The sequence below is a fragment of the Ischnura elegans genome, chromosome 10 (genome assembly GCF_921293095.1).
Source record: "Ischnura elegans chromosome 10, ioIscEleg1.1, whole genome shotgun sequence".
Lineage (NCBI taxonomy): Eukaryota > Metazoa > Arthropoda > Insecta > Odonata > Coenagrionidae > Ischnura > Ischnura elegans.
Genome location: NC_060255.1, coordinates 26,353,705 through 26,381,211, shown reverse-complemented (window position 1 = coordinate 26,381,211; position 27,507 = coordinate 26,353,705). Strand labels below are relative to the sequence as shown.

The following is a 27,507-nucleotide window of genomic DNA, read 5'->3' as shown; positions in this document are numbered from 1 at the left end:
AGTCTCAAATTTATGTGGTAAACTGTCTTTCGATAAATATAATGATTGACGAAACAATGCTTTGCATGATTTTTATTCAGTGCGGCGCTTATAAATTGTTTGAATAGTTAGTCATTGTTTGAGTAAGGAAATTTAGTGATGCAAAAAAAACATCGCCTTTCGTCTGGATTTATGCTTACGTTTATCGGATAGATGTTTATCTGTCGCCGCACCACTCCTGTTCCTGTATATCTGTTCGCAAGAGGTATATTGGCTATTATTTGCTCCACCTCCGGTAAAGCGACAAATCGCTATAACGAGTGTTTATTAGTGCACCGTGGGGTGTCGTTATATCGAGGTTGCACTGTACCAATCTAATAAAATCCGTTGACAATGGTTGGTTCTTACATTAAGGTTTGCACATTAGGTTGTTTCAATTATATAATACTATTTTTACAAAAACTTATCAATAAATTAATCATTAACACTTTGCGTGCCATGGACGTAATATTATGTCCTGCTATTTTATTGGTTTTGTATGTGTGAATCCGTAATATTTTGCCCCTGGTATTTTTCCAGTGTACTGCTAAGTGGTTTTGTTATTTCAAAAATCAACTGCTAAATGGAAAAAAGGTTCACTTAATGTCTTGAGGAAGAAAAGTCCTCTGTAGCTACTGACAACCTTGGGTGGCACCCCTACCCTTCCATCGGCAAGTGCTGCATTTCGCTTTGACCCCAAGGAATAAGTGCGGCGTGTTGGGGTATCGGTGTTCTTGTCCCTTTTATCTTTGCCTACTTTGTGTGTAATTTCATTTGCGGAAAGGTAGGTATTCATTGAGGTAGCAGTGACCCTTTTTTGTCAAATGGGATATTTTGGTTTTCTTTTTGGGTTTCTTGGGTTTTTACAGTGGTGCACTTTAGAAGCCTGCGCCCTGATTATGTAAATGTGACAGCGACGACGGCGAGAGATGACCATCACGTTCTCCTATCACGTTCCGCTGTATCACGCGATCATGTAAGCCACCGTCATCGCGCGTATCATACAGGTACGAGCGCGTGAGGTTGGTATCATTGAGAAATCTGAAGAGCCAATGAAATCCTTCGACACATCTCTGTCCAAGAATGCGTCGTCTGCGGAGTATTTGAAATAACAATAACAAACAACGAAAACATAAAATGGATGCAGTTCAAAGCTAAGTACTTCGCTTCGCCAATAGATAATATTATAATAAAGTACTCGTATTATGGTAAAGTTATGGGGAAAGTGTTGTATTACTTTCCGATGTGTGATAACGTAATCCATTATGCTAATGCTCGCCGGGAGATGCTGCAGTCATTATATTTACTATATCGTAGAGAATGGCCAAAAAGTCGTGATCTTGGATTGAAACTAATTAATGTTGAAATGATAATGGAAGTGTAATCGCGCTAGCGATTTGAATGTAAGTAGTTAATAGTTGATTTCATCATCATCACTGGTCAACAATCCTAGGATTGGTTTGACGCAGCTCTCCACTCAGTTCTCCTAGCAGCTAATCTTTTCACTCCTACGTATTTCTTCTCTTTCACATCTCTCTTTACTTGTTCCATATATTTTGTTCGTTATATAGTTGATTTATGATGATTAAAAAATCGAAAAGGAGTTTAACGATGTTCATGGTGAAACAAAACTCAGTACTATTCCACAAACTTTTATTGTAACAGTCTACTAGTTTCGACGTTTATACCGTCATTATCAAGACTAACCTGTCTGTTAAAATAAAAGTTTGTGGAATAGTTCTGAGTTTTGCTTCATCATGAACATTTCATCGTCCCAACAGGTAACGCCCAAATCAGTTGAGTTTAACGATGTTGATATGTTGGAGAACGTACTTGGCAAATGTTGATAATTAAACTTCGATATAAAGTAATTGACGTTTAAATCACGGATGTACTTCAATTAGCAGTACTTTCCAATTTGCTGTGTGGAAATAAAGCAGCTCTATCGAATTCACTACCGTGCGCATATAACAATTGAACAACGTGGGCAACTATAAAGTCAACAGAGCACTCCAGTTGAAATAATTAAGAATTATATTGGTTTTTAATCGGTTATAGGGCATTTTTAAATTAAATAAACAATAATTGTTTGCTAACATATGCATTTCGTGCTCGTTTTTATGTCAGCATATGCTTGTCACCATGGGTTTCGAACGTGATAGGCCGATGACGCTCGCAGCGTGATAAAGAGAGCGATCACGGTTTCATAATCGCTGCTATCACCTTCCGTCGTGGGAATCGCGTTGCCCCTGGCAACGACATCGCTCTCACCCTTCTCACAGTTACATAATCAGGGCGCTGGAGTGTGTCCTAGTGGTGTGATTTGCTTTTTCGTTCGGTGGGCAAATAATCTCATCTGTGCGTGAAATCGTACTAGAGTTTCTCATCAGCACTATTTGTGTGACGCGGACCCTGCACGTATATATTCCAGTCCATCTGGTTGGAATCTTGTACATTTTTGTTTACTATCCTTAACTTTTTCTTCCTCGCTCGTAGTGCTGGTGTGTCATCTTATGAAAATCTACTGAGTACTTATCAATTTGTTCAGCATGACAGATGGTACAATTCGTGATGAAGACATTTTGGATGAAGTTTGCCGTGACTGGGCAGAAAGTAGTGAAGATGATAGCAAGGACAATCTAGACCTCCCAGAAATAGCGGAAAATTATGATTCTGGTTAGAAAATTACTCTACGTTTTTCTCAGGAACATATTATTTTTTGTCTCTTACCTTGCATGCGTATTTTTGCTAAAGAAATGCTTCTTATACCATCTAAAACCTTTGTTTTTGTGTCATAACAGAATCCAGTAGCAATGACTACGTCAGTGTACGCGGTGTTGTGCCCGATTCAACGCCCTGTCGGGGTCGTGTAAGGGTCAGAGAAGGGGCAAGAAGCAGAGGGGTTCCAGAAAGAAGACAGATGCATCAGGATAGATGGAGTGATTTAGACCGAATGTCAAACATTTCTATTTTCATGGGTCAGACAGGTGTAGCTGAGGAAACGGGACTAGATGTAACTAGTGCTTTAGTTGATTTTTTTTATTATTTTATTGATCAGGATCTCTTTAGCCTCATAAAAATGCAGACAAATCTGTATGCTAGACAAAAAATTCAAGGAAAAAGGAGAAGGAACGAAATATCACCTAACAGTAGGCTATCCGGAGAACTGTAACCATTGGCGACATCAAAAAATTTCTAACTATTATTTTACATACGAGCAACAGTGAAAGACCAGCCATGACACACCATTGGAGTACAAACCCAGTGATATCATGTAGCTTCTATCCAAAATTAATGAGTAGGAATTGATTCCTATCAATAATGGCTAATTATCATCTCATGACAATGGCCTCATGAAAAAAATGGTGAGCCTGGGTATAATCCATTACACAAAGTCCGGCCAATTTATGAAGCTGCTGGGAGACGTTTCAAACTTACATATTATCCCTCCGAAGATGTGACAATTGACTAGGGCATGTGTGAATTTCGAGGAAGACTTTCCTTCAAGCAGTACATGCCACAAAAACCCAGCAGATACGGCGTAAAGCTGTATATTTTATCGAAGTCTGATTCTGGGAATATTTGTAATTTTGACATATTTTGTGGGCAAGAAAATACTGTCAAAAATGTAGTTCTCAGGCTACTAGATACCTTATCTGGAAAAGGACACATAGTTTTTACGGTCAGATACTATACCAGCCCTGTCCTTGCAACGGAGTTAGAGTCCATTCAAACGGGTTTAGTTGGCACAGTGCAGAAGAACAGGCGCGGAATGCCATTGGAGCGGGAAAATATGATTTTTCACCGAAGAGGCAGTATCCTGGCTCTTAGGTGGAAAGATAAGAGAGATGAGTACATGCTTACTACACGTCACGGGCAGAAATGGTTACATTCAGTGATCGGAGAGGAAGAGAGAAAAAAAGCTGACAGCTGTGGTGAACTATAACAAAAAAAATTGGTGTCGATCTTTCAGATCAGAAAATGTCCTATTTGAACATCGCAGTGTCAAATGGTGGCGTAAATTAGCATTCCACATTTTATTGATAAGTGTTTCGAATGCGTGTGTAATGTACAATAAAGTAAAGGGGAAAGAGGTTTCAATGACCGAATTCATGAAAGATCTATGTAGTGAATTGGAGGTAGTAGAGGAAGATCCGGAAGGGCAACCTACCACCAGTGGAGGTCAGCTAACACGATTATCAGGGAAACATTTTCTTGAAAGAATCTCCATTCCAGAGGGACATAAAAAAAGCACAAAAAAAGAGCACAGTATGTGCTGATAAAGGAAAAAAAGCGACAGGGAAAGACACCTCATTTCAGTGCAGCATGTGTAAAGTGGGTTTTTGTGTATCCCCATGCTTTCAAGTGTACCATACAAAAAAAATTTACATCACCTAAATTAAAAGGTTATTTTAGTAAAACAATGATTATTTAAATATTTCCTTGGTTTAATTACTTCCTAATTCAGCGTAATAAAAAAATTATAATGGATTTTATGGCTGTACATCATTTGTTGCAACTTTTTATTTTTCAAAAACAGTAGGTTTTCATTGCTAAATTATATATTTAAAATATAGCAATAAATTTTATTCACCTCATTCATTAATAAGAGCAAAGAGCTTTTATTGAACAGTGCATAGTTATAAACACAGTTTTGCTGCTAATGTTTAAAAAAAAAATATATGAATTCAGTAAAAATGGCTGAATTTTTTGTAGGGCTTTTAAATTAGCGGCCGGCACTCAGTGTTAAAACATGTATAGTGCTGATGACTCCACGAGAACAACATTAAGAAGAATGCATGCTTACTTTCAAATGTACGTGAGATTAGCTATTCCTGTTACTGCACCCAGATGCATGACAAAATTTACGTTTTAAATAAATATTCTAATTTAAAAGCAATTGTCAATTCTTAATAATAAAGTTTTCAATAGACACAGTAAAGCATAACTAATAATTTAAGCCTATAATACGTGAATATAACCTTCAATACGCATATAATGAAAACAAAATAACTGTGGTGCTAGCTATGTGCGCAAGATTGATGTAATCGTGGATGACAGTTTCATTAGGATCTGGGAGCCGTATTGTAGCAGAATGACTTCAAAAGTTTTATTTTTGTCTTTTGCAACTTTTTATTTTTACCGCCGTTTGCATTTAAAACTGGTGGAAAAATGCATTTTCAGTATTCAGTAAAACAGTATGTGTTCAATATTCGAGTGAGGCTCTCGGGAAAAAATTAGGTATTCGTAATCGAGAAAAATGCTATTCCACCCATCTCTACTTCTATTTTGTCCCCATTTTCAGGAAAATTAAATTTAGATTCAACGATATTTAGATATTTACATTTTAGTTTAGATGATCAAGCTTTAGCAATAGCTTTGAGGTTAAGTTTTATGACAGCCAAAAATTAAGCATAGCAAATACTCTATTTTGAGGAATGATGTTTGTGAATTTACTTTCTTTCAAAGTAAATATTAATGATTTAAGCTATCGCATGAGTTAATAGGCTTCCAAAGTTTATATATATGATCTTAAAATTCCGAGGTGGTGCTAATGGCAAGATGGACGCCATGCGCTCATATCATTCACGGAATCATTCAAGCAAATTAGGACATGCTCGAAATTTCTTTCGGGTGAGTTCCTTAAATGATTAGAGATAGGCAATATTGTGATCCCATAGGTGAGCCAAGATAACGTAGCGGCTCGTGTTGGCTGGAATGTGTTCACCGAATAAACAGATATTGTGTGATAAGAATTGGGACTCTGACCCGGAACTTTAGCGCTCAAATCATGAACTATAGTTTAATAATTGTAAATTAAACAAAATATAGACGCAATCGAGGAGAAAAACGACGTTTTTATTCATTAACTATCCGAAATGTTATTTCCAAATTACTGACTTTAGACAGTTGATGTTTGTGAATTTATGTTCTCTCAAAGTACATATTAATTATTTGAGCTATTTCGTGGGTTACTATGCTTCCTAAGTTTTTATATAAAATATTAAAATTCCGAGGTGGATGCCAATGGCAAGATAGACGCCGTGCGCTCATATCATTCACGGAAATCATTCAAGCAAATTAGAACAGGCCTGAAATTTCATTCGAATGATCATTCGCATGCTGGAAATTTCCGTTATACACGGTGAATGATGGATCATTCGAATGATCTTTCGAATGATCTATCACCGTGTAAAGTGGCCTTTATTCCTTTAATGACACATCTACGTCCATAGTTGCTATTTCGATACCTATTTGTTTTCTGAGAAATGTAGTCTGCAAGTCAAGTACATAATCATGTCAGTCCGTGACGTTTTACATGAATTTAATTCCGTAAATTATTGCTCCGCAATTGTAAGGAATTCTCCTTTTATATCCAAATCAAGCATGATGTGCTCGACAATTAAGGAGCTGAACTGTTTTTGTGGCAACAATACTTTCGGCTCAGGAGCGCCGTCACGGACTGACATTGTTACGCTAATTAAGGGACACTATACATTGCCAGGCCAACAAAGAGCTATATAACCAGATAAATCAACAATGATTGATTATTCAAAATAGGGAACAACACATTCAATATTATTAAGAATTTCCACCCCTTTGACACCACTAGAGATTGCCGTACATAACAGTTAGTTCGGTCTGATGGTGAGCGAGAGTGTCGCCTTACTATTCCACGCTTAGTGAAGTAAATGTATTGAGAAAAATGGGTAAAACGGGTGCTGAACTACAGCGTGACTATATACAGAGAAAGAGGGAGAAAAAGGAGTATCGAAAACAAAAGAAGAAGGATATGCTGAAGAAGCAGCAGAAAAGGGCAACAGTGAATTCCATCCAACGCGGAAAGGCAAATACAAAACAGGAGAATAGGGTCTATACACAAAATCAGCACCATCGTGAAAGAGCAAGAGCAAGTGGGCCACCTACACTGGTTAGCGGAGTTAATTTAATTTTTTCAAAGAGTAATACTCATGAAATTACTGTTGAATAAAATCACAGCATGCCACTTTTATGGTTTATCGCTTAGGCAATTTCATATTCGGATTTCACTGCCTTTCGGAGTCGACAACATTATAACAAATGTAAGAAACGAGTAATCTCCTCCTTGCCGGATTTGCCAAGGAAACAAAGAGAAAATGTCATTGATGTGGCGAGAGAGAATGGCCTAGAAGTGAGGGACGCTAAGCCTAAGGCTGCTGACACGCGCTCATCGTGTCGACTGCCTGACCAAACACGCCAGGCGGTTCAGTATTACGCAGATGACTCGATTCACCACCAGTGTCCAGGGATAAAGGAATGCAGGAAGATGCAAGTGAATGGAACTGTGTTGTAAGCTCCCCTGAGGTATATGACAGTAACCTTGAAGGAGGCGCATTCCCTCTTTATCCAAAAGCACGATTTGAGTATCAGCTTTTCCATATTCTCTTCGCTGCGCCCTGTTTTTGCCTTTTTATATGGTAATACACCTCATTATGAGTGAACCCGTGTTTTACAAGAAAATAAGAGATTTATTCTGAGGGCTTTGCACAGCAAAGATGTTCCGATTAAGACAGGAACTTTAAGGATTTTTATTGCTCAGGACACGTGTAATCAAGAGTCTACCCAATGTATGAAGTCAGAAACTCCTCATTGTCCAGGAATCTCCTTTCTTGAACTGACTGATGATCTTGCTAATCAAAGTTGTGAGTGGCGTTGTTAGGGTATCGAGAATAAAATGGTAATTTTGATACCTAAATAGGGCTTAGTTCTTGACTGACTTAAAAATTTAGATAATTCACTTGTTCGCTCTCTTAAACACGTAATTGTGAAGAGTAAAGCATTCAAAGATGCTAGAGAAAATGTGACCACTAATGTTTTGGTTATTCAGGTGGACTTTGCTGAGAATTATTCGTGCAAACACCAAAATGAAATACAGAGTGCTCACTTGATCAATAAGGTCGTATCTATTTTTGCAGCTGTAGTCTGGTACCGCCAACAACAAGATAGGGATTTTAAAACTAAATCCTTTGCTTTAGTCTCCGACTGTGCATATCAAGATAAATACAGCGTGCATGTTGCTTTAAAAACTTTGCTGGGCCAAATATTTACCTTGATACCAGATATTCAGAACATAATCTTTTTTCTGATAGGGTATCAAGTCAATTAAAACAAAAAGTATACACTGTGCAATATGACATATCTAGCTGATGCATTTAATGTGTCTATTGAATGGAATTTTTTTAGCTCTACCATGGAAATGGGGCTGTGGATGAAATTGGTGGGTTGGTGAAGAAAATGGTGTGGACTGCCGTACGATCAGTGGAAAAGGTGATGAATAATAGATAGTTAACGTCCGTGTTTGAAAAAAGTGTACAAAAATATCTACATTGAAGATACCATTGGACGAAGTATCCGAGTGTAAAGTTTTACTGGACACATGATGGATTGGAATCAAGGCAATACATCTCACCCAGACTGTACACCACTTGAAAGTTGCTAAACAAAATGAGGTATTGTAAGCCGAGCTCACTAATTCGTCATCTATGCGCAAAAAAACACGTTTTGCTATTTGATTTTTATGGACACTGAATGATTGTATTTTATCTATTTTGAGGTTCGTTCATTATTATGAATAATTTTAAGAGTTTTTGAATACATTTGTATTGTCTATTTTGAATTGAAGAAATTATTTTTTAAATTTTAATGGCAGTGAATAAGTTAATAAAAAAAGGGAATCACAAAAGTCAGTCCATGACATTTCTGGTCAGTCCGTGACGATGCTTTTCAAGAGGAATTACTCTTCTGTAAAATCAGTTATTGTAATGGGCTTTGCACCATAGTGAAATATACATTTGGAGTTCTGAGATGTATCTTACTGAAACTCTGAATCACTTTTTGTTTCAGAGCAAAACTTAAAGATTTTACTCAGAGCGAAATGTTCGTTTCATTTTTGTCAGTCCGTGACAGTGAATTTTAAGTCACGAAAGTCCTGTATTTTTCAAGACACAGTAGTGTATCCACCCAAGTTAAATGTCTCACAATTGTGTAGCAATTTGGAAGTTGAAAAAGTTTAGTATGTCAGTCCATTCGTGCTAGGTGTACTATTAAAAGTTCAGAAACACATTGTGACGGTCAGTCTGTGATGCGTGGAATCGCCCTTTAATTGAGCAGTTGCTAGCTGAACATCTATCTTATGTATTTACTTTCAGTCGTATCGACCGGAGTTGAGAACCAACTGATAGTTTTTAGGTAATAAAAAGTATTCATTAGACACAGAAAGAAGTTTCAAGGACTATTTAAGCTTTATTCACTCAATTCCTATTTTGTGAACCAAGACCCACTGCAAAAATGAGTCAAAATTTTAGGTTTTGTGCTGACATGTGCTTAATGGGCATCACAGTAACAAAAATATAGTTTACTTTGCCAAAAGCCTCATTTTTCTTGAATATACCTTATTTTTCCCTGTGGTTTAATCAAAATCAGTATTTATTCTCGTAAATAGCCACCTTCATTTATATTTAATCCTATAATGGGTAGACCATTGGGTGCATTTCTAGAGTTGTTTATAAAGTGAAATGAGTGATACATCCTAAATCTGGTTGCCATCCGAGAAAAACTGGCAATTCAACGAAACCCTACAGTAACCCTGATTCAAGAGTGTACTTAAGTTGAGAAATATTCCATTGACAATGTAGATAAATTATTTCACTCCGTCCTGTAGGTCATCAACTACTTTCTTCCCTTATTTTTGTCCTTTGGGACACACGAAAAAAACCACCGGCAAGAAAATAGAGGTACTTAAGTGAGGGGGCACTATACATGATTTATATGGTTTTCATACATTTTTCTGTTGAATATACATACTGCAATACAGTTATTCCATTAAGTTAACGATGTAGGTACGTAACGTAGATCACAATCTGCAATCAACTTATTTTCATTTATTCTTTCCAAATCTCCCTGAACAATCCCCTTTTTTTGTTTCAGCAACACCTTGTCAACCCAACATTCACATCATCAGTTTGACGTTAAAACAGCTATTATTTTTGCCAAATTTGAGCTTCAGCTTCTGCAAATACCTATTTTCCATCCACTTCCTCAATCTGTCATCAGTGGATACTGTGCCGTGACGTCCCACTCCAATTACATCATATTTTCAATTAGCCAATGAAGATTAATTTTTAAACCCATAACTCAGCTAAAAAAACATTATTCAATGGCAAAATTTTTGAGAGAACATTTAGGTAGGGACAGTAGAAAAGACGATAGAAGGTTGGGACCTTCTTATTCCAGTACTTTAAAAAAATTCTGACTGGTCCCCATTGCTGTCTCAGAACCTAGCTCACTACATGCTGATCCTACAAGAGCTAGTCAACTAATCTGCTGTTTTCTTCTGTAAAATATTTCCTTTTCATGACTAGGGATACACAGCTTGTGATTTTGCACAGCTGAATTCATGGCATCAATGTATGTCATTTATTCCTTGAACTTTACAAACTCGATTAGGAGAGGAATGGGAGTGGTTTGAAGTTTACAGTGTGCACAATGCATGTCAAAAAAAACACTATGGAGAAGACATGCAGTTCTATGAAAAATGTGGGACATGTAAATGATAACTATTTTCTTTCTTCAACTAAGATTGCCCATTTTTTCATTCAATGAGCTCCAACTCATGTGAAGAAGAATTCTATCAACATCTTTTATCTACATGTACTCACTTTGCAGCGACAAAAATCAACATGCTGCTTAAAACACATTTCTTTAAATGCCCTTTTTCCGTGATGAAAGCACTTTCCTGATCAGAAGTTAATCTATTTTAAATCCACAATTGACATAACCAGTTTATTCATGTGCAAGAGTCTAGCAGTGGTTTTAAGATTATGTGGCATCACTTTTCAAAATATTTTCATTCTCGAAATATTTTTAATGCTTCCTTATGGCCCAGGATTAAAACCTGAGATTTAAATACACAGTTCCCATAGGAAAGTGTAAGGCCAACCCACATTTTGTTTTCAAGGTCATTAGGCTGGTGAGCCCCACCATGAAGATCACAACCTCTAGTATGAAGTATTTCATGTCAGCCAGATTAGTATAGTTTGTAGGGGGATTTAAAAAAAAAATGGCATCACATGAAATCAGTTAGCATATTTTCATGTAAGCGATTACATCTGCTGGAGAGAAATACCAACTAAATATACTCTAGACAAAACCTATTACGAAATAGCCTCCGAAGTCTGGCAAGAGGGTTTTGAAGGAATTTCTAGATGATCAGTTGATATTTTTCAAGGGTTCATAAAAACCCATTTTGAAAAAACTTAACACGTATCCAAAACATCTCCCACAGTTTTTAAGAGCATTTCAACCAATATACTAATAAACTTCAAGCCAAACCGGAAGGTTTGCAAAGGATTCATTGTGCATATTGCACCTGGTGAGAAAACAATTCCCCATTGAAGTTTCCATAACAATTTCAAGAGAAATCATGATCACACTGTTAGTTTGCTCGGAGCATATGAATGGGTTTCTGGGTGCTTATGACCTTTGTTGTTGATGTTCTGAAAAAAAACCAAAACTACGAATAGAACCAACAGGTTTCTTGAAGATTTTTCACTGGCTAAGAAAACCTCTCTTGTGTAGCTATTTATTCTCCATAAAGCCCCTTGAGGTTTCCATTGCCATTAACAAAAACCTCGCAGATCTCCAAATAGAAGGTCCTAGATAACCTTGTGGAAGCTTATTTTTATCAGGGCAATGGCAAAGATCTGTCCAAAGATTGGAGATATCTCCTTTGATATTTGCAGACAAATTATGGTTTCAGAAAGTTAAAGTAATTCAAGCACATGCCTCAAACTTAAACTTTGGAGCAACCATGAAGTACTTTGGTGTATCAGCCAACAACTATGACACCATAAAAATGCTACTATAAATCCAAATACATTGAGTATGAGCAAATAATATATTAAATAACTCACTTGCATAGCTTATAAAATATATCCCAGGACAACAATTTAAGATGTTGATTAAAATTAAAATATCTGCAATCGAACAATCAATGCTAAACAATATTTATTACATTCACCATCCCATAATTTTACAAAGTTACATAAGAGTGGATGAAGCTGAGTTACTTTGCTCTGGCTAATCAAAGAGGAAAAGATATTTGTGGATGGCAGCTCGGTGAGTACCACCAGGCTAAGTCGGCTAGAAAGAGACTATAGTGGCCATCCAATTTCACTAGATGTCACGTAAAAGCGGTCCAGGGGCCGTATTCTGTATTTCGTCGGTGCCGCACCGGTCGGTTTCCCTTTCAAGCCCACCGACTGGACATCAAACCGTACCGACAACGGATTCCGCACCGACGACGACACTTTCAGCGATTCTGTACGGTCGTCGGTTTCAAACCAGTCGGTACGGTTCCCCTTCCTTCCCAAACAGGGAAAATCCGAATATATCCGAAGTTTCACGTGTCTCCACCAATGAGAGAAGGGTAAAAACAAGTGAAGACTCATTGGCACAGTTTGTTGTCGTCATTCTCAATCTTTTTATTTGCGGAAATTACGACTTATTGCTAGATTAAGATAAACGATATTGGATAAGTTGTTGACAATGCTTATATAATGTGTGGTAGTAATGCTGTACCTACAGAATCGAAGGAAACAATATTACAACATCACAATAAAGTTTGTATGTGATGGAGATTGTTGTTGCTGGAATGAATTATTGAAACTATCCTTGAGATCGTAGTTTCTTTTTTTAAATATTGGTTCCGTATAATGCTATTTATTCATGATTTGGTAATATAGTTGTCATTAAGTAAGTTCCGTATAAATGTTATCAACGGAAGGTTATGCCATTGGCACCATAGCAGACGAAAATAGCATACCATGGAACGTGAACGTAGGATTCAAATGCAAATGTAATATTAGAGGAACAAGTTAGGAAATTGTTATAAAAATATGGAGCTGGGTGCAATTAAAAGAAGTGTAATGACGAGGAAGTAAATAAATTGTGATTGGGTGAAATACATATGTATAAGTTGCGCATTCCAAGTGAGAGAAAATGATAATATTGCGGTAAACCTCATACTTATTAACAAATGTCTTCTTTTATCGTCAAGGGAATCAATGGCTGACGATGAAATGAAATATAGTTGCCCGTTACAAATGAAAGAAACTGATACCGTTGTGGCAAACTTCATACTTAAATAAAAAGATCTTATTTCTATGCCGAGAGAAACGCCAAATTGATGATTGAGTGAAATAACAGTCGCCTATTCAGAGTGATATAAAGTGATAACATTGCGGCAAAACTCATATTTAATCAAAAATATCTTTTTTATGTCAAAGGAGCAAATAAATGATTATAGAGAGAAATAAAGCCTATTACAAGCGAGTGAAAGTGCGGTAACATAAATGAGAGAAAGTCATTATATGTTAGCAAACCTCATTTTTATTAACCATTATCTTATATTTCTGTCAAGGTAATTAATATAGATGATGACACAGTGAATTATAGAGGCGTATTCGAAGGGGCAGAAAAAGATAACATTGGAGAAAACCTCATTATTTACTCGGTGATGAGGTAAAAACAAAATAAAACGTACAATGCGCACCGGGGAATTCATGAAACCCACTAGTCGGTGGCCGTACCGACACCTCTTTGCTGTCGGTACGGCTACCGACGATCTCCCGTCCTCTCGTCGGTGCCGCACCGACCGGGTTCGTACAGAATCGCACGACTTCTTACCGGGAGTCGGTGTGACGTCGCACCCGACGAATCGGTGCCGCACCGATCGGTTTGGAGTTACAGAATACGGCCCCAGTTTGGAAGCCACTTTGCAGATGTGTATAGCATAAAAAGCCCAAAAAAGCGTACAATAATAAAATTGCAACGATATCGCCAAAAAACAGGACAGTATTAAATACTTCACGGAACATAATTGATTAATTTAATAGTGAAATGATCACATTAATTAAAAATTAGATACAGCTTAAAATTGAAAATATTTCACCCGACCTAAAACAAATTTGACAACACTATTGCTGTAAGATAACATTAGAAGAGTTTTAAAGAAACAGAAAACCTTCATACAGGCAAATGGGTAGCTTCTATCCGAAATAAACATTCCAACTGATATTGCCTCTTCATTCGCGAAACGTAACCGGACAGGTATTTGCCGCAATTTTAGGTTCATGTTAAATGCTTAAGATATTCTCTTCCATCTTGTGTTAAAAACTTGCCATTGGCCATGAAGCAAAACAAGACGCCTCATCATGAAAATACATGCCGTTTTAAATAACAGCGGAAAAAATGTGGTACCATAACAGGGCTTCCATAATACACCAATTATGAAAATTTTTAATCGTAGCAGGAACCTACCCAAGCTCTCCGTAGCCAATTGCCAAACACAAGTGCTATAAACTGCTAACTAAACTAAAAATTCGCTGCAATAACTAAGATTATAGCGGCGAATCATTTACCAAGTATAACGACACAATAGTTCACTAACAGTCCACTTTAAAGATGCACTTCGTTTCTGGCTACCCTAGTGACATATATAACATCAGCGAAACATCCCCTTTAATGAAGTTTTTCCCGGGTTCTGCCAGCCCAAAGTAGCCGATCTGACACATATAACAAAATAGAACAAGAATTAATTGCAATGACTAACTAATTTTGGAGCGAAATCTACATATAAAAATGAAAACAAATACACGTGCTTCCCATTGAATGATGACATAACGATAACAACGGCCGTGTTCCAATCCATAGGGTGCACTCTACGCTCTTGCGCTCTTACGCTCTAAACGGCTCTTTCGCTCTTTCCTGCTCTTATTGCAAGTAGTGCCACCACTGTCAAGTGGCAGATTTCGAAACTGAAAAAAGTTGAGTAACAAATTTGGAGGTTAAGAAAATAGTGCAATGTTGTTGTTGTTATGGAGTGAGTGTTGCAATAATTTAATGCCTTATAAACATATGTACTTATATATATGCTTACATGTAACTTATAAATGGAATTGCAGAAGTTAAAACGAATAAAATACGGCATAGGCGAGATTTATCAATTGTAGGCTACTAATTTCGTGTAGGCAACCATGTAGTGTTCGTACATTCAGACAAATTTAAGTGGTTTTTATATCTGAAAACAATTTATTAAAGATGTCGTTAAAATGAAAAATTATCACTGTAAATAGGTACCCGTCATAATATTTGAAATACGGCAGATTTAGGGCATCCAGCCAAAGCAGAAAACTTCATGCATAATTCCAGCTTCTCCAGGGAAATTTTACAAATTCCCAGATTAATCTTACGTGATTACTGCGATATATTCGAATTTTAATACACCCGAATCTCTTACATGATTTTTAAACCATTGAAGTGATTTCATGTTATATCATATTAATATATTTACAAGGAAAAGAAATCCGTTTGTTAGCATTGACATTATTCAAAGCAAGCCTGACGAGCTGCTTCAAACTCGTAACTAGATGTCGACGTCACCTGGCATTCTTTTGAGTCTTACTTGAGTTCATAGTTAGATATTTACATTCATTCAGATAGAGTACATATATTAGTATATTTCGGTTCTGTTGTCTCGTCTGACATTGCACGTTTCGTTGCGGCTGAAAAAACTCTTCTTAGCTATTGCACCTAAATCTACAACAATTACATTTTAACCAGATAATGGGCGTTGAACTGGAAAAATTATCCGTGAAATGAATTTGATATAAACGTTTCTACAGTCCCGGGTTGGATAAAAAATTCATGCATAATTCCCGACTTTCCCGGTCGCTGGACACCCTTAAATTCGCATCTATTCAAGATTCATTCGGATTCGATATTCACTCGATTCCTTATAAACGATTTAGAGAACCGAATCATTGCTCCGAATCAAATCCCATCCGAATCCACGAAAATTCCACCTCAACGGCGGTAGACGAAGGGCTGAAGAGCGAATAAGGGTGGATCCATGCGCCCTCTCGTGCTCTTCGACTATGCGCTCTTCAGAGCAGAACGTAGAGCGGATTGGAATCGCACTACGTGACGTCACTTCCGAAATGTGACGATCCAAAAGTGCGGGTAAGAGCGCAAGAGCGCATTTACGGTGGATTGGAACACGGCCAACGATAACAAACGAACAAGTGAGTGCAATTAAGCGATGACAACGTTCGGAGATATTTTCGCACAAAATTGAATTTAAACATAACAAAGATAAAACCTAAAAATGAAATACGAAGAAAGAAGGAACCTTCACGCGAGCAATGCAATCGCTTTTCGACAAAATCCATACTCAAGTCCCGGTATTCTACGAATTGCGCATCCATGGTTCTAAGGCGTAACTCTCGAAAAAATTCAAGGAGATGCGACATAATAATTTTACAAACTCGCAAACAACATGAATGCTTGAGGCAATAACCTACGCAATCATAGGGTCACTGTTAACGACACTATTCATACCAAAAGAGGCAAAAAAAATTCGTGAACTAAGGACCACTCAATAACCGGTAGTATAAAACTGGAAATATTTTAACTCTCATGAGAAGGGCATGGGCTGGTACAACACGAAATAAATAGTACTTTCACACTGGAAGCAAAATCAACCATCCAAAACAGACGTTACCAATATTCACCTGTTGATTTCCTTAAATATGTTGACAGTATCAGCGCGTCCTCAGGACCGAATTTTCGTCAATTTTGCAATTGCTGAGAGAAGATCGAAGGAATTTGCAGAGAAGTAAGAGATCACAAAAAAGGATATCTCTGGAGTCCAGGGCCAGCACGTGTTGATGGATCTCCCGTCAATGATGAAAAGAATGCACAAATCTCCGCCGCATGCAACTGGCAACGTTGAGCATGCGCTTCCTCCAGCCGGTGTTGCAGTCTTGGTAGCTAATTCCATCTAGCGTCAAACATTTCAATTTCTCTCTCTTTCGCGAAAAAATCATATCGCTAAATTGGCGCATTCGCCCTATTTTGTGGATGAGAAAAAGATTTTGCAATATTATATTTGTAAGAAATTACATTGATGATAATTATTATTATTAAATGACTTATAGCAGTGGAAAACGCTAACATTTTGCTGGGAGTCATGAGCGCCAAATTCAGAAGCAATTAATCGAGGCAAATATTGTTAAGGATAACTATTAATCTAAATTTACTAGAAAAATATTTATGCTCCAAAGCAGAATACCAAAGGAAATTTTTGAAATTTTCTCAGCCAATATTTTAAGCTTAAATTTCATAGATCATGCCTCTACAGCAAGGGCGTACCCAGGATCAAAACTAGGAAGAGGGAGGGGGGGGAGGTAAGCCGTTGGAGTGTGTGATTTTTATTGTTTATGTTTCATTTACAGGGATGCCGACTTAAAAAAAATATTGGGGGGGCCCAAACCGAGGATCTTGTCCAGGGAAATTTTATAAGTAGTGAGTTTTAAGTTTATACAGCATTTTAGAAGATTCATATGATCAACATTAGAACCCTGGCAACTCGAATCTCGATATCGGGACACTCCGGGGAAAATCGACAAGCCTGACACATTTTTTCCTCACACCCATAACGAATTTTTGAGGGGTATTGGGCCCCTCAAAAATTCGTTATGGGCGTGAGGAAATTTTATAAGCAGTGAGTTTTAAGATTATATAGCATTTTCCCCTCAGGCCTCATAGAGTCGGCGCCACTGCTCATTTATACGGTCCATATTAATATTGCCAGTAGTCTGTTTGGTTTACCATTGTTTTCTTTTTTTGTTGCTTCGTTGTTGCTGCGTGTAACCATGCCTTTTTTGTCCGTCATAAGTAAAAGTACCTAAGTGAAAAGAAAGACGTTCGAGTTCCTTTTTTTACGCTCTATCGGTGTGATTAACTAAGAAGGAATTAGTTAATAATTGCAACAGGTTACAGACCCAGTTTATCTATCATGCTCTGAGTGAATGGATCACTCAGAGCATGATAGATAAAATGGAGGAAAGGAGAAAGTGGAAAAATGTTCACACTGAAGAAGGAAAAGGGCAATATAGGAAACTTAACAATGAACTTCGAAGATTAACTGATAAGGCAAGAGAGGAGTGGATGGAGAGAGAATGCGAAAAGATGGAAGTCCTAGAAGAACAAGGGAGATTGGAAGAAATGTATAAAACAGCTAAAAAGTTCACAAAAAGAGGGCCAAAGAAAATAAGTAAACAAGGAATGTTAAATAAATACGGAAAGATAACAACAGGTGTTGAGGAAAACAAAAACATATGGAAAGAATATGTGAAAGAACTATATGATAGTAAAGACGATCATTCTGAGATGGAGCTGGAAGAGGAATGGGAATGTGAAGAGGTGAATAGAGGACCAAACATACTGAGAAGAGAAGTGGAAAAGGCAATCAAGGATCTCAAGGAAAGGAAAGCAATGGGATGCGATAGAATACCATCAGAAGCATTAAAGAACCTAGGTAACAATGCAATGAGTCGATTAACAAATTTAATCAATAGGATATATGATACCGGGAGCTGGCCTGATGATCTACTTAAAACTATTCTAATACCAATACCAAAGAAATGTAATGCCAAAGAATGTAAAGACTATAGGACAATTAGTCTTATATGCCATGTTACCAAAGTAATTACAAGGATTATATTAAAAAGAATCGAAGGAAGAATTAAAGAAAATATGGGAGAAGATCAATTTGGATTTAGAAAGGGTAAAGGGACTCGTGATGCAATAGGATGCTTGAGGATGATAGGAGAAAGAATGATGGAAGTGAATAGAGATTTGTACATTTGCTTTATTGATTGGGAAAAGGCATTTGATAAGGTTAATTGGAATGTGTTATTGAAAATTTTGAAAGACATTGGCATTGATTGGAAAGATAGGAGATTAATAAAGGAGATGTATTGTAGGCAGGTAGTAGTTATAAAAATTGGAGATGATGAAACAGAAGAAATTGGCATAGGAAGAGGAGTGAGGCAAGGGTGCTGCCTTTCTCCAGAGCTCTTCAATGTTTATGCTGAAAAAATGATGGAGAAAGCTTTAGAAAAAGCTAGAGGAGTTGTAATAGGAGGAGAAAGAATAAAAACAATTAAATATGCAGATGATCAGGCAGTGCTGGCAGAAAGTGAAGAAGATTTACAACAAGTGATGGATGATATAATGGATGTGGGGAGGGAATTTGGAATGAACTTAAACATAAATAAAACCAAGGTGATGAGAATCAGCAGAAAAGAAGGTTGTGTTTGTATATCCTTAGAAGGAAATATCATACAGCAAGTACAGACTTTCCAATATTTGGGAAGTCTGGTAAGATGGAATGGAAGTTGTACTGAGGAAATAAGAAGAAGGATATCAATAGGTAAAGGAGCGTATGGAAAGGTAAAAGCATTGTTAACAGCAAAAAGAATTCCAATAGAGATGAGGAAGAGGTTTATGAAATGTTTTGTGTGGAGTGTAGTGTTGTACGGATGTGAATCATGGACTGTTAAAAAGAAGGAGGAGAGATATTTAGAAAGTTTTGAAATGTGGGTATGGAGACGAATGTTGAAAGTGAAGTGGACTGACAGAGTGAAGAATGAGGAAGTTCTAAGAAGAATAGGCGAGGAAAGAAAATTAATACATATGATTCATAAGAGGAAGGCAAGTTGGTTAGGGCATATATTAAGAAGGAATTGTTTGGAACGGAGAATAATAGAAGGGAAGATAGAAGGAAAGAGAGGAAGAGGAAGAAGGAGGATGGGAATGTTGGATGATATAAGAAGAGGAAGAAAATACAAAGACCTAAAGGAGGATGCTCAGGATAGAGAAAGATGGAGAGAAGTCCAGTGGAAACCTGTCTAAGGACAGTAATCACTGATGATGATGACAGACCCAGAACACCCTCACACCACGCGATTTAAGTAAGAAGCAATAAGATACGGGAAGGACTTGCTAGAAGCCAACCAGTAGCGGACGTAATACGGACGAAAAGATGGATGCCGAAAAGACGTCGAGGGATTCCAAATTGCTTTTAAATGCCGATTGGTTGTTCAAGTTGTAGCATTAAAGCATGGAGAGCTGAATGAAACCAACATTTAAAGAAAACTGTTACAGCGCTTTATTAGTTTTTAAAATTATTTGCCTGAAAAAAATTAATTTAGTCACATATGTCTTATGCTATTATCATTTTTCGTGTGTTTATATTAAATTTGTTGAAAATTTTCGTTTCAATCCAGTCCTCATTTTCCTTAAAGACTTTTACGATTTTTGCTTCCAGATGGGGTTTCCTGCCCCTCGCTGGGTACGCCCTTGCACCAGAGGTAACAGAAACTCTGTTAATCCTCTCAATTAGTTTTTAAAAATCATTGCACAGTTAAAATTATTATGTAGGCCAAAAATTTTTCTCAGCTAAGAAAAGATGTATTTGAGAAATTTATTCGTTGAAAAACAATAAACTTTCAAAACAATCTTAGTCATAGATCCAAATATGGTTAAATAAAATGACGGAGATGTCAATTTATACTATCCTTATTATTCTTTTGATGGATCTCGCGATATTTCAAATGCTCCAAACCTGTGTTATAAATTATTTGGACGCTAAAAGTATTTTCCGAGGTTAATTACTGTTTCCAACGGCTCCGGCATCACCGACCTTGAAAATACTACAACGCCACGACGAAAAAAATCATGCATAGCAATTACCTGGCACCTGTCCGTAATCTGTGTAAAAAAAGAAACTTATCGTTTTATTTTAGGACGTGAGCCTCCAGAAAGAAACAAATAATTACGGGTTCTGCCGTTCGAACGGCAACCGGTTTTTCAATCGTATACCCAAATACCAAAAAAATTACGAAAAAGATGCTATGTATGTTTAGAGATCGGAAATGTCTTCAACATATTAATGCATGTTCTTTCTCACAATTGCTCACAAGTTTCTGGAAGTGGCTGGAATTTATGCGTATTCCTGGCCTTTCGTTGAAACTTATGGAGCAAGCTATCAAGGGCGACCAATAATTTCCACAATATGGGCATTGATTTTTAGTCCATTTTACTCATACAAACAGATTTAACTCGAATTAAAGGACATTGCTTTTTCCAACAAGAGCGTGAAAGAAGATAGCTCACAATGCTAGAAAAGCTGCCGTGTGAAATTTAACACCAATGAAAAATTGTACGAGAGCGACAGTAGTCTATCTATAATAAGAAGAAAAAAATGATCCCGCGGTTTTAAGTAGTAATTACTACTATGATTACCAATTGCCTTATGGCAATGAGTAATCACCCAACCTGTGAGCTGTTTGGTGATCTTTTCCTCGTGAAAGTGTACGTTTGTTAACTGTAGTTCAAGTGATATGGAATAGGCCATGCAGTCAGAAATATTCTTAGAAGGTGTCGAAAGACTTGCAAGCTTTAGTCAGGAGAAGGGCTGAGTCAATGTTGATGCTGTAAAGCTATCCCTTAGGATTTCAAGGCTTTCAATTCATCCCACCGTGCCGGCAACTATGCCTTCTCATTTTATTAAGTTCACTGCTAATTCAGTCACTAATAAGTTTTAATTTTTACAATGTATGCATGCAAATCTTTTGAAAAAAAAACTATTATAAACCCAACACGTGAACGAAACCGGTCAATCTTCAAGGCAGGTCATACCTTGATTAACCCGAATGAGTAAGCGAAGGAATCATGGAAATATCAATTCCGGGAAGAAATTTTTGGTGGACGGTATGAAAACCCATTAGCCACCCCTGGCTAGCTGCTTGTGAGGACTTCTGCTTGCAAAAAGGACTGCTAAAATTACTCTGTGTTCCTGCGGAATAAAGAATAGAGATAGAGCGAATTCAGAACACGAAAAATGCACGTTAGACAGCCATCGAGATAAATGAGGTTCGCAAATTCTTCGACGGTCACAGTATATTTCTAGTTTTCAAGAATGGTTCAGTTTCCCAATGGATAACAACGTATCGAAAAGTAACGTAGTCATAATGTTCAAGGCGTCTAAATGATGAAAACCATAAATAATTTCATAAATTCGTTGGCCTTAGTGATGTCAGCCCTCGCCGTTGCCTCGCCTACCAAACTTAAATGGTGGGGTCGGGTATAGCTTGGGTACGATTTTCGTATCCATGGTGTTCGTAGCGGTCCAGCCCGTGGTTTCTATTTCCGCACATGCTGTTGACCTGGTGTACAGTGGCGGCCTGGCTGGTTGGCTTGTCGGCAATCGCCGAGGGCCTAGAGCTGAGGAGACCCCACAACGCTCGCGTCAATAAATGGATGTAATAAAAAAAAAGATTTAGACTACTTTAACCAAACGTTTTTTTTTACGATTATAAAATTATTATTACATCGTTTTTCTAGAGTTTTTTTTTTATTTCAGTGCATTCACAAGGGGAAAATCCCCTAAATTTTTCATATAACCATAATATATTATTAAATTTTATAAGATGTGACATTCTCATTTTTCATAGTATTTTTTCTTACGCTATTGCTATTGTTCAGGGGGGGATCGAGGATTTATTTCTGGGGGAGGGGGGGGGGCACAAGCAAGCCCGTATCCGGGATTTTGTTCTGGGGGGGGGGGGGTCACAAGGATACCTCGTAATACAAAACGAGCGCAATGATAATGGAACCTATTAAAAATATTGCATATTTTTGAAGGGTCCGGGGAGGGGGAGACACGTGCCCCCGTGCCCCCCCAATAGATCCACCTATGCTATTATGTTTATTACCCAACTTTTATCCAGTTTTTATGAATCAGAATAGTGCCAAAATCCTTTTCCTGGCATGGAATTTCATAAAATCTTCCTGGAGAGGACCCTATTACGAGTCCCAGCCGAGTCCCCCCAATCATCCGTGCCTCCCCTGCTGGTGTGAAGGACTCTAATATGGTTTGTTGAAGACAATCATCGCGGGACAGGAGGATACAAGAACGGGAAAGGAAGATCACGATTAAAAAATTAATATTGAACACGTAATTAAGTGTGAAAGGGAAGAGAAACGTAGGCATGAAAAGATTAGCTGACCGGATAATTGGCTGGTGAGCTGTATCAAACCAACCTTAGGATTTTTGACCGGTAATGATGATGTCATATGATCAAATATAGATAATACAGATTATATTAGAGATAAACACCCATATCTTTAGACGACGGACAGATAAAGACAATCTGGAGGAAGACAAACGGAGACGGCAAGAATGGAAACAGAGACCGGGAATAAAATATATGGAAAGGATAAAGAGGATGTGAAATAGAATAAATACGCAGGTGTCAGAATTTAAACTGACAGGAGAGTTGAGAAGAGCAGCGTCAAATCGATTGTAGAATTGTTTACCAATGATGATAATATGGATGGGAATGTACAATAATTTTAAATATATACTATTGGGTCAATCCACCTCAATTGAACCAATGTTGGACTGAGAAAAGGGACGATCATTTGCTGAATATAAAAGGAATAGACCAGTGATGGTAATGTAAAGGACTCAAAGAGGCTACATGGAAATAAATTATCAAAAAAATCACCAAATTAGCTTTAGAGAAAAATTTATGATGCAGTTTTCGACGCACAGGTCCATCTTCACATTAAATCAAGTCGTGAATTCTTTAATGGTTTGTAAAAGCCATTAAAATGAATCTATTACAAAATGATTAATCTAAAAGTTACCCGAGAGAGTGTTTCTTTCCGAGATAGGATTCCAATTTCTTTCAGCATCATTTCGAAAAAGTATTTCTACACATATGTATTTCAACTTAAGACGATCCCCAAACCTGCAAATTAAAGCTTCCGCTGTGAAATGGACTGAAGGCCTTGTTACAGGGAACATAAGCACGTACGAGTTAATGAATTAATGCATGAACGATTTTTGTGGACCGGCACGTAACATGTACCATGTGCGAATGTATGAATCAAATCACAATAGGTTCTATTTTATGTTCGTGCAATCGCACAAGTTGGGTGGTTACACGGAGCATTTTCGTGTTCATACACGCGTTCATACATTTAAGACACTCGTACGAGTTAGTGTATCGTGTACCCAGGCCTTTACACCCTATTCGCCCGGAGCATGAAAAAATTGCTTTCTTTATTCTCGTTCCCTTCCAACCTCTTGACTACTAACCTTCCCCTCAATATTCAGTGATTCAGCCCCCTCCAATGGACCGATGGGAGGGTTCTCCAGCGCGTGTGTGAACGGAGTCAGACCACAGCAACCCGGAGTGAGTTTGTCGCGGCGGGATCTTTTTCACTCGTCCTACTGCGACCATCTAAGGTCTTTGACCTTATCGCGAGTGATCGCGAGGTCTAGAACCTTGAGTAGCAACAACTCCCCATCCCACCGCCAGGCCATGATTGGATGCTGGCTTGCTTCAGCTATAGGAGGGTTGTCATCAACAAGTGGACCATTTTTGTGAGGGGGCTGCTCAAATGTGAGGCTGCTACAAAGAAGTGGAGTAACTCGGTAAATTTCGTGATTTAACGAAAGTGAAAACGCAGTTTTATACTTTGGTACTCGCATTAACTGATGGCACCGGCTTATCCATTAGCATTACCTTTGAGAATCGCGTAATAGGCCGTATTTTTCAACTTAAATGAGTGAATTTATTTACATGATCCTAAGGGAAAAAACTACTTTTAATTCATATGGCACGTTGAGGTACTTCTTTAAACGAAAAAGTGATTCTCCTCATTTGTACGAATGAAAAGTATGAATGAGGAATAAAATTCGTATTTCCATAATTTTTTTATTAGTTTGTTTGGAGTTCAATTTTCTCCAAGAATGAGCTTTCAATTGCAAAAAATTATCAATTGGTTCAAATATAGCTGATGAAACTTAGGGTAAGTTTTATTATATTTTACTCTATTCACGTTGAAAACCACGAAAACACCAAGTTTTACTTGAATATTTGAGTTTTATAATCGGATAACCTATTTTAAGGATAAGGAGACTTTCTTTCAGGGCCTAATAAGTTCAGGGTAGTCCAGAGTACGATTGAAATACGCGTGATCGGAAGAAAAAATATTTTTCCTTCCCTACGGCAGACTACTTCAGCAATTTCAGTCTTCTGTCACCCCCCGCACCCGATAGGCCGATCCATGCGTTCTTTAGGTTCATGAATATGTCAATAATACTTACTGGTAATCGCCAAGCGGATTATAACTGATGATTTCAGGCTTCACTTTGTGAAAACTTTCCCCTGAGGAAATCGAAAGAATAAACTTTGTTAGGTTCACAATAGGTTCAGAATACATTTGAAAAAGCACGACCCAGGTTTCATAACATGGTTAGGAACACATGAAGACCTGACGATGTAACCATGTTCTTAAACATCTATATCTACGTATACATAATACCCTGCGAGCCACCTCTAGGGTGCTTGGCAGGGGGTGATTCATCACCAGCATACAGCATGCAATTGGACTCCCACATGCACACCACACTGTCCAAGATGTACGTCACGCATACTAACAAATTATACTACCATATGCCGTTAGAAATAATAATAAAATTAAGAATCATGCATTAAGTTTTACATAAGTTAGTAGGCTAAACTACAAGTCATGTAATCCATTTATGAGTTCTAGCGCTGGCGTTATAGTTATCTCTTATTGGTCGTGGAAAAAAGACATTCTGAAACTGTCTGTTCTAGAGTCTATCTCAAATGAATAAATTATTTTATTTTAAAATTTTCTTTATTTTTATTATTTTTTCCAATTCTTATCAATTTTTCTTTATCTTTATCTTAATTATTTTTAATCTTTTATTTCAAATTAAAAATTCAAACCCAGGTTTTTATTAATATATTAATTAACCTAACAAAGTTTATTCTTTCATTTGGCATCTCAAGGTCATAATCAGAAAATTTCATTGATGAGTTTGAAGTGAAAAAGGAATACGCTGTATAATGGTTTAAGGGGAGGGGGAATTCAATTCATTTGCTGGGATATAGATTGGATCGCATCTTCTAAGCATGCCTCGTGACTTTGAGACCCTTAACTCCTGACCCCCGGTATTATGTAGATCATGGGCGTACCCAGCGAGGGGCAGGAAGGAGCAGCTCCCCCCTGTTACAGTTTCCTTAAAATGTTGGTTTCATTCATTTTTTCCATGCTTAGATCTTACCTATAACTTGAACAACCATGTCTTGCCCCCCTTAGTTTAGATCCTGGGTACGCCCTTGATGTAGATATAGATGTTTTCCTCAATGGATACTACCTCCATTGGAATAGCTGCCAATCCCAGGTCAGCACAGGGTTTGTCATTCTCAAGCGTTGGGTGTGAAATTAAATAGTTGTACATGCCCAATGAATTAATTAATGCTGGATTAGAGCCATTGTGACCCGCAGGAAGACAATTATCAACGGACAATGAGGTGTTTAGTGAAACATATTTGACTCAATCTTACTGGGAATATAATGGCTGGTAAATTCGAAAATTGCATTAATTTCAACTTTCCGAATCTTAATACGGAATGTTGAATTAAAACTTTTGGGCTATGTCGCCGCGTCAGATTTTGGGTGGCCCCAACGTTTCCCGGCCGATGCTGGTCGCTTTCTCAAGGGAATCTGAAGAGGTGGGATTTAAAATTGGTATATATAGGTATACGTGTCAGGTGGTGGGGGGAGGGGAGTGAGAGGTTGGAGCAGTAGGTTGTCGATTATTTTTGCCGATTACGGGTTGCCAAGTACGGCTGATTTTAAGGCCAGTGTCTCTGTTAAAGTTGTTTTTCTCCTCTTTAGATATTTCTATTGCTTCTCTTACGAGTCTCTGTTTAAAGCCTTTCACTCTCGCCACAATTTTTGCTTCCTTAAGGTCGATTGTGTGGCCCAGCGCTGCGTGTTCGGCTACTGCGGACTTCGTTGACTGCCCCAGTCGAATTGTTCTCTCGTGCTCCTCTAGACGTGTTTTAACCGATCTGCCTGTTTCGCCGATGTAGTTCTTCCCACAGGTCTGGCAAGGAATTCGGTATACCCCTTCGACTTGTAGTGGAGTTCTATCCTTGACGGTTTTCAATAGATGCTTTATCTGTACGTGAGGCGAGAATATTGTCCTTATCTGGAATTTGCGTAGGATATTTCCTATTCTGTCAGTCGTCCCCTTAATGTATGGCAGGAAGGCTTTCTTCATTAACAGAGGAGTTCGCTGCTTCTGCGGTGTTGATTTTGATCTCGTTGTTCTTTCTGATAACTTTATTAAATGTTCGAGAGATAACTCTGTCGTCGAATCCATTTGCCCGTAGAATGGCCTCTAGCTTCGTCCTCTCTTCGGCAAAGTTGTTCTGGTCGCTTATTTTGTAGGAGCGGTGAATTAACGTGTTGACCACTCCATTTATTTGCGCTGGATGATGGTGAGATAAGGCGTGCAGGTACCGATTTGTTGCTGTAGGTTTTCGATACACTGCATGCCCCAATGTTCCGTCCTTCTTCTTTTCCACGAGGACATCTAAGAATGGAAGTTTTCCGCCTTCCTCCACCTCCATTGTAAACTTTATGTTGCTGTTGATCCCGTTCAAATAAGTAAAAAATTCCTGAAGCTTTTCTTTGCCGTGCGTCCAAATG

The 27,507-nt window shown here is 37.8% G+C and overlaps 1 protein-coding gene across 2 annotated transcripts in view; it reads right to left on the bottom strand.

Moving 5' to 3' along the window:
* Positions 1–16,847, bottom strand: part of LOC124167180 (CAD protein) — a 141,786-nt gene extending 124,939 nt beyond the window's left edge. For both annotated transcript variants that reach the window (XM_046545008.1, XM_046545006.1), the window contains exon 1: positions 16,629–16,847. The gene's annotated coding sequence lies outside the window, so the exon portion shown is untranslated. The remainder of the gene's footprint in view (positions 1–16,628) is intronic.
* Positions 16,848–27,507: the final 10,660 nt, after the last annotated feature.